Source organism: Muntiacus reevesi, chromosome 4 (assembly GCF_963930625.1).
Source record: "Muntiacus reevesi chromosome 4, mMunRee1.1, whole genome shotgun sequence".
Classification (NCBI taxonomy): Eukaryota; Metazoa; Chordata; class Mammalia; order Artiodactyla; family Cervidae; genus Muntiacus; species Muntiacus reevesi.
In genome coordinates, this window is record NC_089252.1 from 159,503,066 (window position 1) to 159,518,573 (window position 15,508).

The following is a 15,508-nucleotide window of genomic DNA, read 5'->3' on the forward strand; positions in this document are numbered from 1 at the left end:
GTTAGACTCTACATGATTTGCTGGTAGGTTGAATATGATTTGTTAAAGAGTCAAGAATGATTTCAAGGTCTGGAGCCTGAAAAACTATGTGAATCATGATGTAGTTTATTGAGATGGAGAGCACTAAGAAAGAACAACTTTGGTAAAGAAAACTAATCTGTTCTGGATATGTTGATTTGGAGGAGTCTATAGAATATGCAATGGGCTTAACTGGCGGCTCAGTGGTAAAGAATCTGCCTGCAATTCAGGAGACCCAGTTTGATCCATAGGTTGGGAAGATCCCCTAGAGTAGGAAATGACAACCCACTCCAGTATTCGTGCCTGAAAATCCCATGGACAGAGGAGTCTGGCAGGCTACAGTTCATGGGGTCACAAAGAGTTGGGCACGACTAAGCGACTGAGCATGCATGTATGCATAGAACATGACAAGAAGAGTTTATGGGAGAGGTCGAAGCTAGAGATGTGAACTGGTGAGTCTTCAGAATAAAAAATGATAGTTAAAGCCAAGATCCTGGCACCAAGAGGGCAACTGTAGAGAAGAAAAAGGTCTGAGGCCAGAGACTTGAGGCTTCACACTATAGAGGAATGGAAGGGGGTATCCAGCAACTGAACCCAAGAATGAGGGCCACCAAGGGCAGAGGAGCAAGTTGTCTTGGCAGCCAAGGAGACGAGAAGGAGGTAGTGGTAAACGCTGTCAATGGCTGCTCATGGGTTGAGTTAGATAAGAACTGAGAACTGCTCCTTGGTTTAGCCACCGGAGACCGTTGGTGACCTCAAGGAAAATGTTTTTGATAAACCGGGAGATGACCACCCCACTGGAGTGGGTTCCAGAGAGAATGGGTGGTGAAGAAGGGGAGAGAGAGAGTTATTTCATCATTCTTTCAAGGAATTTTTCTGCAGAGCAAAATGAAGCAGCAGCCAGAAGAGGTGGGCTCTAGGAAGTTTTTTGCTGTTGCCTGTTGTTTTCTTTTAAACTGGGAGATATTGTGTCTATGTCATATGTTTCAGATTTTAGGCTGAAGGAAATTATCTAATAAAAAGGTGGAAATTGATGTTGTAGGAAATAGGAATCCTTTTTTTTTCCTTTTTATTTGTTTATTCATTGTGCTGGGTCTTCATTGCTGCACACAGGCTTTTCTCTAGTTGGGGCGAGTGGAGGCTACTCTTCATTGCCGTGCATGCCCTTCTTATTGCAATGGCTTCTCTTGTTGCCAAGCACAGGCTCCAGGGTGCACAGGCTTCAGCAGTTGCAGCATGCAGGCTCAGTAGATTCAACTGTGGACCCTAGAGCACAGGGCCAGTAGTTTTGGTGAAGGGAGTTTAGTTGCTCTGCCACATGTGGGATCTTCCAAGATCAGGGATTGAACTGGTGTCCCCTGCATTGGCAGTTGGATTTCCATCCACTGTACCACTAATGGAGGTCCCCAGGAAACAGGATTCTTGCAGAGCTGCTGAGGGGGGTAGAATCCATACCTGACTGAGAGGTTGGTCTCTACCTGGCATTCTGCTCCTTCACATTCAGGATGATTCACCTAGTATTGTAGACGGCAAGGCAGACCTACAGGAAGAGATGCAGAAAGGTGGGGAGATGGATGCTTGAATTCTTCAGTAAAATAGAAAGTAAGGCCATGAACTGAGGATGAGGAGAGAGATGGGCATTGGAGATAGAGGAGAAGGTGTGAAATAGTCCTCTTAGGAAGGGGGTGAGGGGGTGAGCGGAGGAAATAGGAATGTCCATAGCCTAGCCAGATGGGCTCACTTGAAGTCTAAGATCCTAAATTTAAAGTGAGACTAGTTGGCACGGTGCATGGTTTTCTTCACCTGTGTCTGGCTGCTTGGGTGCAAGCATGAGTAGGGAGACAGTTAGATTTAACCAGTGTTATGGTCTGACTTGTGTCCCCCACAAGTTTATATGTTAGAAGCCTTGACCCCCAGTGTAATTGTACTTGGAGAAAGGACCTGAGGAGGTAATACATGTTAAACAAGGTCATAAATGTGGGCTTTAATCCCATAGAACTGGTGTCCTAATTAGAGGAGAAAGAGACAGCAAAAGGCTCTTAAATTCCACGTGTGCACAGAAGAAAGGCCACGTGAGGACCCAGAGAGAAGGCAGCTGTCTGCAACCCAGGAAGATAGCCCTCACAGAAAACTAACCCTGACGGCACTTTGTTCATGGCCTCTGGTCACCAGGACTGTGAGGAAAATGTAGTTTCTGTTGCTAAAGCCCCCAGTCTGTGGAATACGGTTGTGGCAGCCTGAGCAAATTACTGCAACCAGAGATGGAGCTTTCTCAGGCAAATGTGACAGAAGATAGTACAAGGAATGATTACAGAGGCAGGCTGAATGAAGAAATAGCTGTAGGATGCTAGGCCTAGCGTGTGGAACTTGGCAATTCCTCCACCAGGGTAGCTGCTGCCAGCTAGCTTCTCAGTACCCGCCTTCTTTCTCTTCCCACTGTGACAGATATTGCTCTAGGAAAATGCCATGCAAGTGGGTAAGTTGCTCACCCTCAGGGGGCTCACAGTCAAGTGAAGGGGAGAGACACAAATAGTGTCAGTACAACATGACCAACATTGTCGTAAGACATTGACAGCGTCTTGGTCCAGAGGAGGTGTCACAGAAGTGCTGTTTGAGCTGGGCGCTGAAGCTGAGCAAGAGTTTACCAGGAGAGTTTCCAGGCTGAGAGAACAGGAGGCTCTGAGGAGGACGGGATACTTGAGAGAGAGCAAAACATTTATCATGGCCTCAGTGCAGGAGGCAGGATGTTCCTCCCTGGGGCGGTGGGGAGGGAGTGAGGAGGCGAGCTGTAGCCAGGATGTGAAAGGCCTGGAGTTGATTACATGATAACCAGAGGATTGATATCATAGACTATTCTTGAAAGAAAAGATAAAACTCTGTTAGCATTGTGGGAAATAAATTAGAATGGAAAAGAACTTAGCAGGCAGTTAAAATACCAATCTGGGGCTTAGGAGAAAGTGCAAGGCTGGAAAAATCCATTTCATTATCTCATATAGTAATGGAAGCCATGGATGTGACTGAGAATAAGATGGCCATCACTTCCCGAGTGTTCATCACATGCCAAGCACTACACCTTACATGGATTATCTCGTTTAAAGTTGACGTCAGGGAGTTCCCTGCTGGTTCAGTGGTTAGGACTCAGCACTTTCACTGTTGTGGGCCTGGATTTAATTCCCGGTTGGGGAACTAAGATCCTGCAAACCATTTGGTATGAACAACAACAACAACAAAAACAAACTGAAAGCAAATTTATTTAGAAGATATTATTATTATTGTTTCTTCAGGTGAATAGTCTGAGTTTAGAGAGATTAAATGATTTGCCCAAATTCACATAGTTGGTAAGTAGATTTTAACTCAAGTGGTCTGACCCCAGTGTCCCCTGCTCTCTTTTGCCTTGGAGATATCTATGTTTAAGGGGTAAGCAAAAGTGGAGTCTGGGCAGGAAATAATTTTTATTTATTTATTTTATTTAAAAAATTTATTGGATATAGTTGATTTACAATATTGTGTCAGTTTCAGGTGTTCAGCATTGTGAATCTGTTATACGTATAGACATACCCACTCTTTTTAGATTCTTTCTCCATATAGGTCATTACAGAGTATTTGAGTTCCTTGTGCTATAGAGTAAGTCCCTATTCTCTATTTTATACATAGTAGTGTATAAAATATGTCAATCCCAGTCTTCCAATTTATCCCTCCCCTCCCTCTTCTCCGCCTAGTGACCTTAAGTTTGTTTTCTACATCTGTGACTCTAAGGAAATCGTTTCTTAAAGATTTGGCAGAGAACCAAGAAAGTAGATGATTGGCATCAAAGGCTCAAAAGCCTTCAAAAGGGGGTCAGTGAAGATGTGCTTTAAATAGAAGTCCAGATCACATAAGACCATGGTTGCACTTCCGAAGGGCAGACCAGGTTAACAGCAAGGCCAGAGGCTGGCTAAAAATGCTGAGGAACAAGTGAGGCAGTGGTTTGATGTAAAAGTCATGCAGCAGGTCAGCTGGCACCTGAGGAAAGAGAGGGGTGCTGGCCACCTAGACAAGCACACGGTGACGTCACCGTGTCCAACTTATCTCCATTCCACAGTCTGGCAGGCTCAGAAACAGAGTTTGCCAGTACAAGTCTCCAAGTCCATGAGAGCTTATGGTTGAAAACCGGAATGTTGATTGATTAATTGGTGCTGAGTAATAAACTACTGTGAGATCCAGATGTTCATAGTTTGCTGATGAGAGCACTGTAGCTTACTGGCAAAGCTTAACATTATAATCAAAATGTTACCAGGAAGCATGAACTCAGAGCAAGATAAGGGACTGGTGTCCTCAGTCTATGACATCTTGTGCACCCATCTTCACCAGGGGTATACCCCTCAGGTGCTCATGCTTACCAGTTATGGTTCTGTCTCCTTTGAGCAGCAGTGGAGTCACACTGATGAATTTTATTTCTGTGGATCTTTTTCTTAGAGAAACCATCCCATTCCTATTACTTCAGTGTTTCCCAATCATTCTCATACAATTTTCATAATATTTGACATACCCATGTGCCACCAATGTGTACCATCATTAGTTTAAATTCTAAAAATTAATTTACTTAAAGTTAGGAATAAAGATTTATCTTAAAAGAAAATGTTATGTTATGAGAATAAATGCAAAGCCAGTATCCTTTGTCACAAAGAGAAGGCAACTGTAAACCTAAAGACATAGCTTTGAAAAAAATCAATTATCTGTTATTCCCCCAATTCTTGAATACTGGCAATGATATGCTTACTACTCCCTGGGAAGCATTTTTCTCAAGCAACAAAATGCAGTTACTACATGTGTGCTTTCTCAGCAACATTCTCATTTATTGGAATGGCTCCACACTGTTCCGTGCACAGGGGCAGATCTACTGTGAAACTACTTATAATAAGGTTTGAACTTCAAGATTCATTATTTTTACTTGTCCTTTCCAAGGCCTTATATGTTTGTATCTAATTTTGTGTTCTTTTTACAAGGAGAACCCTACCACTACATCTTGTAAAGGTTTACACCCCAAACCTGCATTCTCTCCTACTTCTGGATCATTCTAGAGGTGGCTAAATTCACCTTATTTCATACTGAAAGGATAAGTTTTTTTCAGGTTCAGTGATGTCCTGCAGTTTATCCCTATACCAACTTTGAAGCGAAAGAGATATTTGATGAGTCACTTGAAGGTAGGCAAGAGGGAAGGGAAGGGTGATGTTTAGACTAGAAAAATGTGAAAGTGTTTATGAAGAAAATGGGTGGAAGGAGACTAAGGTAGTCTAAAAGAGGAGGAAATTGATGGGAAGGGGTTTTAGCACAGAAGAGAGGCTTGACCTTTGAAAGAAGGACCCATTGCCCTGTAAGAGAGACAAGAAGGGATGCATCTTAGGTAGATCAACAAAGAGGCCCTGACTTGTTTGGTCTCTAGTTTCTCTTTGGATTCTGAGAACACATCCCATGTCAAGAGTGAGGGACGTGGAGATTGTGTGGGAGGTTTGAGAAGCCTATGTTTGAAGTTTTCGACATGGAGCCTGCAAGAGGGAACTCACCAGAGGCAAGAGAAAGCCTTGTAGAGTGGCTTGGATGGACCAGTTCATAGGGATGCTGGGCAGTGCAATGGTAGGATACTTACCCAGACGACACTGAGGCCCTCATGGTCTGATTCTGTCATGAGTCATCAAGGAAGGAGAGAAAGGATGCCAAAGAGGCAAAGAAAATGGAGTCGCTAATAAACATGTCATGGAAGGGATTAACCAGAGAGTGGGTAGCTTACAGATCAGAATTGGGAATCCAGGCCTTGATGAAATTAAAGAGCATGTTTAGAGGGGAAGCAGTGGAGACCACGGTCTGAGCAGAATTTCTGAATGGCTTGAGGAGGTGAAAATATGATTGATGACAAGGCCCAGGATGCCAAAAAAGAGAGACCTAGAGGGATAAGGTGAAGGGCACAAAGAGATTGAGGAAGCAAGAGATCAAGGCTAGACATCATTGAGGATGATGGCAAGAATGAAGACAGAAATCTCTCCATCAGAGGACCTGATATAAGAGGAATAGAGGAATGCCTAGGCCTTCTGGAGATGGGAAGTACAGGATGGAGAGATGGGGAATAACATGTCCATGTCCTCATCTCCAAAACCTGTAAACCTATTAACTTGAATAGCAAAAAGGATTTTGCCGATGTGGTTAAGTCAAGGATTCTGTGGAAAGGAGATCATCCTGGATTATCCAGATAGGATGACATAATCACAAGGATCCTTAAAAGAGAGAAAGGAGGCTGGGGGTAAGGGGGGAGGGATGGGAAGCAGAAGAGATGTGATGACAGTGCAAGCAGAGGTCTGAGTGATGCAATCACCAGCTTTGAAGATGGAGGAATCCAAGAAATGCAAGCAGCTGATAGAGGACGGAAAAGGCAAGGGAATGGATTCTGCCCTGGAGCCTCCAGAGTGAATGCAGACCTGCAGACACCTTGACTCCAGTCCCTTGAAACCCATTTTGGACTCTGCCCTCCAGAATGCTAAGACAATAAATATGTGGTGTTTTATGCTACTTAGTTTGTGATAGTTTGTTACAGCACTTATAGGAAATGAATAGAGATGGGAAGCTGGTTGATATGAATATTTTCAAAGGGAAGTCTTTTGAAAAAATATGGAAGAACCATATTCTGTGGGCAGAAGCCTAAAGCCAGGAGACACTACCTCTGGCCATCAGATAGAGCCTGTGTGCACAGATGAGCTGTCTCTACTTGCAAGTGCTGCAAAGGACCTGAGTCTTCCAGGGAAATCCAAATTTTCAATTGAAGCCAGGAAGGAGAGGAGGTAGTGAGCAAAAAGATTAAGAGTGTAGAGGATTATTTTAATTTTGGGCAATAGATCAACTTTCAAAGTATACAATGTAAACAGCTAGAGATAGGTCCTGGGAGAAGACTGAACTGAATAGGAATAAAATTACTTCACAGGATCTGTGGCCTCCATGGGTAGCATGCTGTGCACATACCATGAGCCATTGCTGAGAATCACAGGGAAGAAGGAGGCAGAGGCCAGAGATGGAACTCTGTTCAGCAGTTTTAATGAAAAACTTTCTGGCTCCCGCTTCTACTTAGCTGGCTAGCTTTGATGCCTCTGCTGGTCTTAGTCAAATTCCAAAATTAGACATTTGCTTTTTAAAGGACCAAGACCAACTTTGTGTAGATCATATTATGTGTAATGTCAACTCATTAATACCTGTCATAAACAAGTCAAAATAAACTCATTTTTTTCACAAGCTATAATAAAATTTTGTTTCTGATTTTGAGAAAGTCTTGTCCATATAAGGCTTGTAAGTGCTCATTGGATTTAATTGAATTAAAATAAGTCATAAACTGAGAGCTGAATCAGAGAATCATGAGGAAGTTATGTGGAAGGGACCTTTTATGCAAATGTCAGATTTATGACCTCCAACCTTTTAGCTTTATTAGTTGGCCTCTACCACATGTGTGTCAAGGCCATCCTTTTGTGTGCTAGGCCTACCTTCTGAATCCTGGCCTTTAGATGTTACCATGTCCATCAGGAGGGGAGGCAGGAAAGGTGACCAAAGGAAAGGACAGAGGAAAGTGAGCATTTCTCTAGGGGAACTGCAGCAGAGCTGGCTTTGGCCACCCACCCTCTGGTCCTCACCAGGACGGGGCATCCCTCCCAAGCAAATGGTCACTCCATTTATGGTAAAAAGTCTCTTACCACACAGCTGCAAAGATAAGAAAGAGAATCCAAGAGAGGCAACAGTAAAAAGAAACAGAAATCTAAGAGACCAGCTGTTGGCAAGGCCGAGTTGGTTTTTCTCCACCTTCTTTTCCATTATGGTTTTTTGTAAGATACTGAATACAGTTCCCTGTGCTATACAATTTTTATATATATACTGTATATACAAAAACCTTGTTGTTTATGTACATATAGTAATTTGGGTCTGCTAATCCCAAACTCCTAATTTATCCACAAGTTTGCTTTCCATCTGTGTGTCTGTTTGGTAAATAAGTTCATTTATATCATATTTTAGATTTCACATATAAGTGATTTCATTTAATATCTGTCTTTGTCTGACTTACTTCACTTAGTATGATAATCTCTAGGTCCGTCCATATTGCTGGAGAACACTGAGTTTATCCCTACAAACCAGCAAATGCCATTCCCTTTCAAACTGCATGCTCTTAAACTAGAAATTATTGATATCTCTGTGTGTTGTATGTTCATCTGTTTGTTCTTTCTTGTGTACAAAGCTAATTACTTCTTTAATTAAGCACTCTTCACTCTTATTAGAGCTGTTAGCATATCCAAGAACATTTGCTGTTTTTGGTTTCCCAGTGGACCAAGGCATGCATTTTCAGGAACCAGCTGGTTTTGTTAATATGACAGTGTGTATCAGGTACAGAAGGATAATTTACTGCCTTTCAGATATCTATTTCTTCCCCTCCAAATGGGTGCACCTGCATTGGAACCCAGAGTGTTTGCACTCAAATGGTCACTGAAGACTAAGCTAGCTAACAGTCTCCAAAACCAGACACAGAATCAGCAGTCTTGGAACTGCTTGTCTATGCATCATGAGGAACTGTGCAGAGACGTGGATGAGAATCTGCCACATTTATAGATGTGCTACAGAAATGTGCTATAGAAATAGACAGGCTAGAGAAATAGGGTTGGGACAGAATCACTGCAGTGTCTGTCTGCTGGGTCGCCACGATGCTCAGTCACATAGTAACAGTTATCCTCAGTGCAGGAAAACACAGGACTTATTCTGAATTATCTACTTCTTCTTTCATAACCATTAAGCTGAGTGTGGTCAGAGCTGGTCCTTATCTTTCTGGAGACCAGAATCTACTACAAGGCCAATCTGATGAGCACAGAATCTGCATAGTTACACGAAATCCTGCACTTAGAAGGGCCCCTTGCTTGGTTTAATGCTGTTTTGCTGCTGCCTTGAAATTTTTAACAACTTTTAAATAAGGAGCTCAGCACTTTTATTTTGCACTGGGCTTTGCAAATTATGTAGCCTATCGTGATCTCCTATACAGTTTCTTTGGTTGAAAAACTTCTAATTTCAAGGTTACTTCTCTAATAATCCAAAACCCTCTATTGTGTACTTTTATTTACGAGTTTCTATACAGATTTTACTATGAACAAAGCTAGTAGATGTGCTGGAATTCCAGTTGAGCTATTTCAAATCCTGAAAGATGATGCTGTGAAAGTGCTGCACTCAATATGCCAGCAAATTTGGAAAACTCAGCAGTGGCCATAGGACTGGAGAAGGTCAGTTTTCATTCCAATCCCTAAGAAAGGCAATCCCAAAGAATGCTCAAACTACCGCACAATTGTACTCATCTCACACGCTAGTAAGGTAATGCTCAAAATTCTCCAAGCCAGGCTTCAGCAATACGTGAACCGAGAATTTCCAAATGTTCAAGCTGGTTTTAGAAAAGGCAGAGGAACCAGAGATCAAATTGCCAATATCCGTTGGATCATCAAAAAAGTGAGAGTGTTCCAGAAAAACATCTATTTCTACTTTATTGACTATGCCAAAGCCTTTGACTGTGTGAATCACAATAAACTGTGGAAAATTCTGAAGGAGATAGGAATACCAGACCACCTGACCCACCTCTTGAGAAATCTATATGCAGGTCAGGAAGCAACAGTTAGAACTGGACATGGAACAGACTGGTTCCAAATAGGGAAAGGAGTACGTCAAGGCTGTATATTGTCACCCTGCTTAATTAACTTATATGCAGAGTTCATCATGAGAAATGCTGGGCTGGAAGAAGCACAAGCTGGAATCAAGATTGCCGGTAGAAATAGCAATAACCTCAGATATGCAGATGACACCACCCTTATGGCAGAAAGTGAAGAAGAACTAAAAAGCCTCTTGATGAAAGTGAAAGAGGAGAGTGAAAAAGTTGGCTTAAAGCTCAACATTCAGAAAATGAAGATCATGGCATCTGGTCCCATCACTTCATGGGAAATAGATGGGGAGACAGTGGAAACAGTGTCAGACTTTATTTTTTTGGGCTCCAAAATCACTGCAGATGGTGACTGCAGCCATGAAATTAAAAAATACTCCTTGGAAGGAAAGTTATGACCAACCTAGATAGCATATTAAAAAGCAGAGACATTACTTTGCCAACAAATGTCCGTCTAGTCAAGGCTATCGTTTTTCCAGTGGTCATGTATGGATGTGAGAGTTGGACTGTGAAGAAAGCTGAGTGCTGAAAAATTGCTGTTTTTGAACTATGGTGTTGGAGAAGACTCTTGAGAGTCCCTTGGACTACAAGGAGATCCAACCAGTCCATCCTGAAGGAGATCAGTCCTGGGTGTTCACTGGAAGGACTGATGCTGAAGCTGGAACTCCCAATACTTTGGCCACCTCATGCGAAGAGTTGACTCGTTGGAAAAGACCCTAATGCTGGGAGGGATTGGGGGCAGGAGAAGGGGACAACAGAGGATGAGATGGCTGGATGGCATCACCGACTTGATGGGCACGAGTTTGAGTAAACTCCGGGAGTTTGTGATAGACAGGGAGGCCTGGCGTGCTGCAATTCATGGGGTCACAAAGAGTCAGACACGACTGAGCGACTGAACTGATACAGGTTTCAGGCTGCCAGTTTCCTAAGGGCCTGGACTTTCTTATATCTTCTTCTCCAGGGCTTAGAAGAGTGCCTGACATAATTAGTCAGACAGTGTTTGTTGAATGACTGAGTGTTTGAGAGAGGCTTCAAGGATATTCCCATAGCCCAAGGTAACAAAGCAGATTACTGGGATAGTGTCACATTTGGTATCAAGTTCACCATAAAAGGGGTCATTAAATCTGCACACTCCATCCCTACCTCCTTCTCAACTACTTTTCACTGAGTGGTAAGCTGCTTTAATGCTTGATCACCCACACTGATTCTTTATTCACCTGATTTCCTAATTCCGTAAGCTGAGCAGGGAACCTTGTACTGACCCAAGCAACTATGCTAATGGGCCAACTTGAGTTGCTGTTGTCAAGGTTCAGGGAGACAGTTTTGACTCAGAGTGTGGGCACACCTTCACCCTCGCCAGCTGAGCTGGAGGGTCTTAGAGAAGTAAATGTAAGAGCAAGCATTGTGACTTCATGGTTATATAAAGAGGTGCCATCCTGCCCACATTGGCAGCTGGACCATGAGCGTGAGCACCAGTAGCCCCTTAAGAGCTACATCTTATGTTGTGGGTCTTTGTGGAAGTACTTCTCTTGCAACATTTAAGGTGACTAGTCCAATAATTTGTATTGCATTTTAAATAGATTAAAGGAGAACAATTTAAAGCCAACACCTCTGTGTGGGGACCACAAATAGGATTCATTTCCAATGATTACCTGGAACACTATGTTGAATAGTATTCTAAGAAAAGAGTCTGGGGGGTCAATTAATAGTGCCTGTATGGGCACTTATGCTTGCATTTATTGAGAGTCTACACAGTATTGAATACATGGTAAATGCTCCATGCATATTTGTTGACTGAGTGAATAGACAGATGAAGATTTGTCATTGAAAGAGTGGTTCAGAACGTGCCACCCCAAATATGTCATATTGGCATATTGACTACTATTTTGAACTGAAGGAACCTGGGAAATAGTAGATACAGGAAGGGCTCCTTGACCACCCCCGACCCCTTTCTATCTAAAAGCAAGCCATAAAATTTCCCATGAGATAGATGTCCTCTGTGTACCAGGAAGAGAAGAACATTCTTATCACCAGAGATTGGGAGTCAGTGCCTAAGAGGCCCTGTACAAACAAAGCTACTAAAATAACCCCTATCTTTCATTGGTTTTCCCATATATTTCCTAGTCACTGTCTCACAATTTACTGCCTCCCAGCTCAAGCCCCTTTATCTTGTCAAATTCCCAACACTTATAGTTCTTCATGGTATATAAGCTTTCTGGTCTAACAGATTTTTGCCTTCTTCGGGTCTTTATTTTTATTCTGAAGATGCCCATGTATATGTAAAAATATTAAGTATATCTTGTATTAATCTGTCTTATGTTGGTTTAATTCTTAGACTCCACTACAAAACCTAAGAGGATAGAAGGGTTTTTTTTCCTTTACACCATCAGTGCTTCAAGTCTGTCCCTGGAACTAACTAGGTAATTTGAACAAGTTCTTCAGCCTGAGCTTCAATTTACGTAGCTGTGAAAAGACTTGAAATATCTTCTAGTCCTGTTTTTCTGTAATATTCTGTAACCATGTCAGCCTCTCTAAAATGAAGACAGCTTGTGTGAAACAATATCCAATTCCATATTCTTAAGGCTTCATTTCTTTAAATCCTTGCTGTGGTGGCCTGTTTTAATTTCTTTTTTGAAAGAAATTTTTAGTGTTTTAAAAAAATGTTTGTTGTAGACAATTTCCGATAAATGTGTGTGTGTATACACACACATACACACACAAGTAAAAAGAATATAATAATTAACTTTCATGTACCCATCTTTCAACTTCAACAATTATCTGCTCATGGACATTTCATTTTAAAAAAAAATCAATTTGTTTATTTTAATAAGAGGCTAATTACAATATTGTGGTGGATTTTGCCATACACTGACATGAATCAGCCATGAGTGTACATGTGTCCCCCCATCCCGAACCCCTCTCCCACCTCCCTCCCCATCCCATTCCTCTGGGCTGTCCCAGTGCACTGGCTTTGAGTGCCCTGTTTCAGGCATCAAACTTGGACTGGTCATCTATTTCACATATGGTAATATACATGTTTCAATGCTATTCTCTCAAATCATCCCATCCTCGCCTTCTCTACAGAGTCCAAAAGTCTGTTCTTCATATCTGTGTCTCTTTTTCTGTCTTGCATGTAGGGTCGTCGTTACCATCTTTCTAAATTCCATATATATGCATTAGTATACCGTATGGGTGTTTTTCTTTCTGACTTACTTCACTCTGTATAATAGGCTCCAGTTTCACCCACCTCATTAGAACTGACTCAGATGCGTTCTTTTTAATAGCTGAGTAATATTGCACAGTGTGTATGTACCACAACTTTCTTATCCTTTTGTCTGCCGGTGGACATCTGGGTTGCTTCCATGTCCTGGCTATTGTAAACAGTGTTGCAATGAACACTGGGGTACACGTGTCTCTTTCAATTCCGTTTCCTTCGTGTGTATGCTCAGCAGTGGGACTGCTGGGTTGTATAGTAGTTCTATTTCCAATTTTTTAAGGAATCTCCACACTGTTCTCCATAGTGGCTGTATCTCCATAGATACTAGTTTGCATTCCCACCAACAGTGTAAGAGGATTCCCTTTTCTCCATTTTTAAGGAATCTCCACACTGTTCTCCATAGTGGCTGTATCTCCATAGATAATAGTTTGCATTCCCACCAACAGTGTAAGAGGATTCCCTTTTCTCCATTTTTAAGGAATCTCCACACTGTTCTCCATAGTGGCTGTATCTCCATAGATACTAGTTTGCATTCCCACCAACAGTGTAAGAGGATTCCCTTTTCTCCACACCCTCTCCAGCATTTACTGTTTGTAGACTTTTTGATAGCAGCCATTCTGACCAGTGTGATATGGTATCTCAGTGTTTTTGATTTGCATTTCTCTGATAATGAGTGATGTTGAGCATCTTTTCACGTGTTTGTTAGCCACCTGACATTTCAGTTTTACTTCCATTGCCACCTTCCCCCACAAACTGGATTGTTTAAAAGCAAACTCCAGATAGCAGATCATTTAATACATTCACATTTCAGTATAATTCTTCAAAAGACAGAGATTCCTTTTTAAAACATAATCACAATTTTTTTTCTATCTTAATTTCCATTGCAGCAAAATATATAGTATATTTGTCATAGAATTGCCAGTATACATTTCTTACATCTTGAAGTGACTACGGTGACTTTGGACCGAAACTCACAACCTTGTTTCTTTAATGTTTTATAAATCCAAGAGGCATACGCCCTCTCCAGAGATTTGTGACTCTTTGCGGTAAAAATTGGAAACAGAGATATTTGCTTTTGACCCAGTCTTCTATGGAGGGGACTAAACCAAGAATATAATTAATCACTTACTATGTTTTTCTCTTCCCTCTTCCCAGCACCTCCCTTCAACTTACACCTGAACAATATGCTCCCTCCTAACTTCAAAAGACTTCCCAGGGAACTTACGATGGTGACCCGCAGAGTCAGATGACCAGAGAGAGTGAATGGGGGGATTGAGATATAATAGATTTGCTATTATTTTGTTTGTTAATTTGAATCACTAAGGACTCAGGGAGTTGCAGGGATTATCTTATGGAGCTGGTACTTGTGCATTGGAGGAATTGTCTAGCTTAATTTATGGGAAGCAAGAGACATCAGGAAATCTTATTGACCACATGGGCATTCCCATGCAGAACTGACAACTTCCCACAAGAGGCGGTTTCCCGAACCTTGAGAATCTCCTTTAACCTACTTTGATATCCGAATAGCTTCATTGCAGCTTTGTAGTTAAGGTCTTATCCCCTAATAAAAATAAAATGCTCATGGGAGAGATAACATGTTGAATGACTGTCAGCTATCATTTTTTAAAGTTTGTTTTTATTTCAAAAGCAATATGCCTTTGTTGTTAAAAGCAAAAACTAAACAGTACAGATAATGCTTAGCATCTGTTGACTGGGACGATGGTGTTGCACAAATCCACACTGACTTTTTCGCACAAGTTATGCAGTGTTGACCCAAGACCCTTCCGTGTAATAGGAAGGTAACGCACAATGTTTCAAATTGCTAAATCAAGAAATATATTTTATGGATATAAAAGTACCTTTTAGGAGAATTTAAAGCAGAAGTTTTTCAAAGTGGTTTCCAAGGTGTGGAACCAAGAGAAAAGAGTATTAAGAAGGAAGAAAGCTATTTTTTTTTTAAAGAAAACTATTTTTATGTCTTCTGTAATCAGTTCTGTATGATTGATCTATGGGTTAGTGTTACGCTGAAAGCCAACGAACAGCGTGTGTGTTATGAAACCCAGGCAAGTAGTATTTATTGCCCATTCAACTCAATATTGCTGCCGTTGTACTTCTGTTCTTGAGATCTGTGGTCAGAGCACCTGTAACCCTCAGGAGATGATCTCAGAGCTTCAGGTAGGAATTCATTCTCCTCCTCATCTCCTTTGCACTTACCTTTCATACTCACACTTTCCTCTTCCACTGTCTGTCTTTTATTATCATCTCCTGTTTTAGGCTCCTCTCCTCTCTCTTCCTCTTTCTTTCCCTTGCTTCACCCGGCTGGGAGCCTCTTCTGGATTCAGGAAGGCTCTGTTAGTTCTGGCTTACTCTGCTCTGTATCAACGCTCCTCTCTCCACTCTTTGTTTTCTAGAACTATTTTGAAGACTCTCTTGTTCTCTCTGTTGTGGATTTGTACACTTTTGTTCTTATTCCTTTGCTGCATTTTAATGGTATCTTAGGAGAGAAAGAAGATAAATGCTTGTGCTCAATCCACTATCTTGAACCCTGATGTTCATATCTTGCAGTAAACTGGCTGATT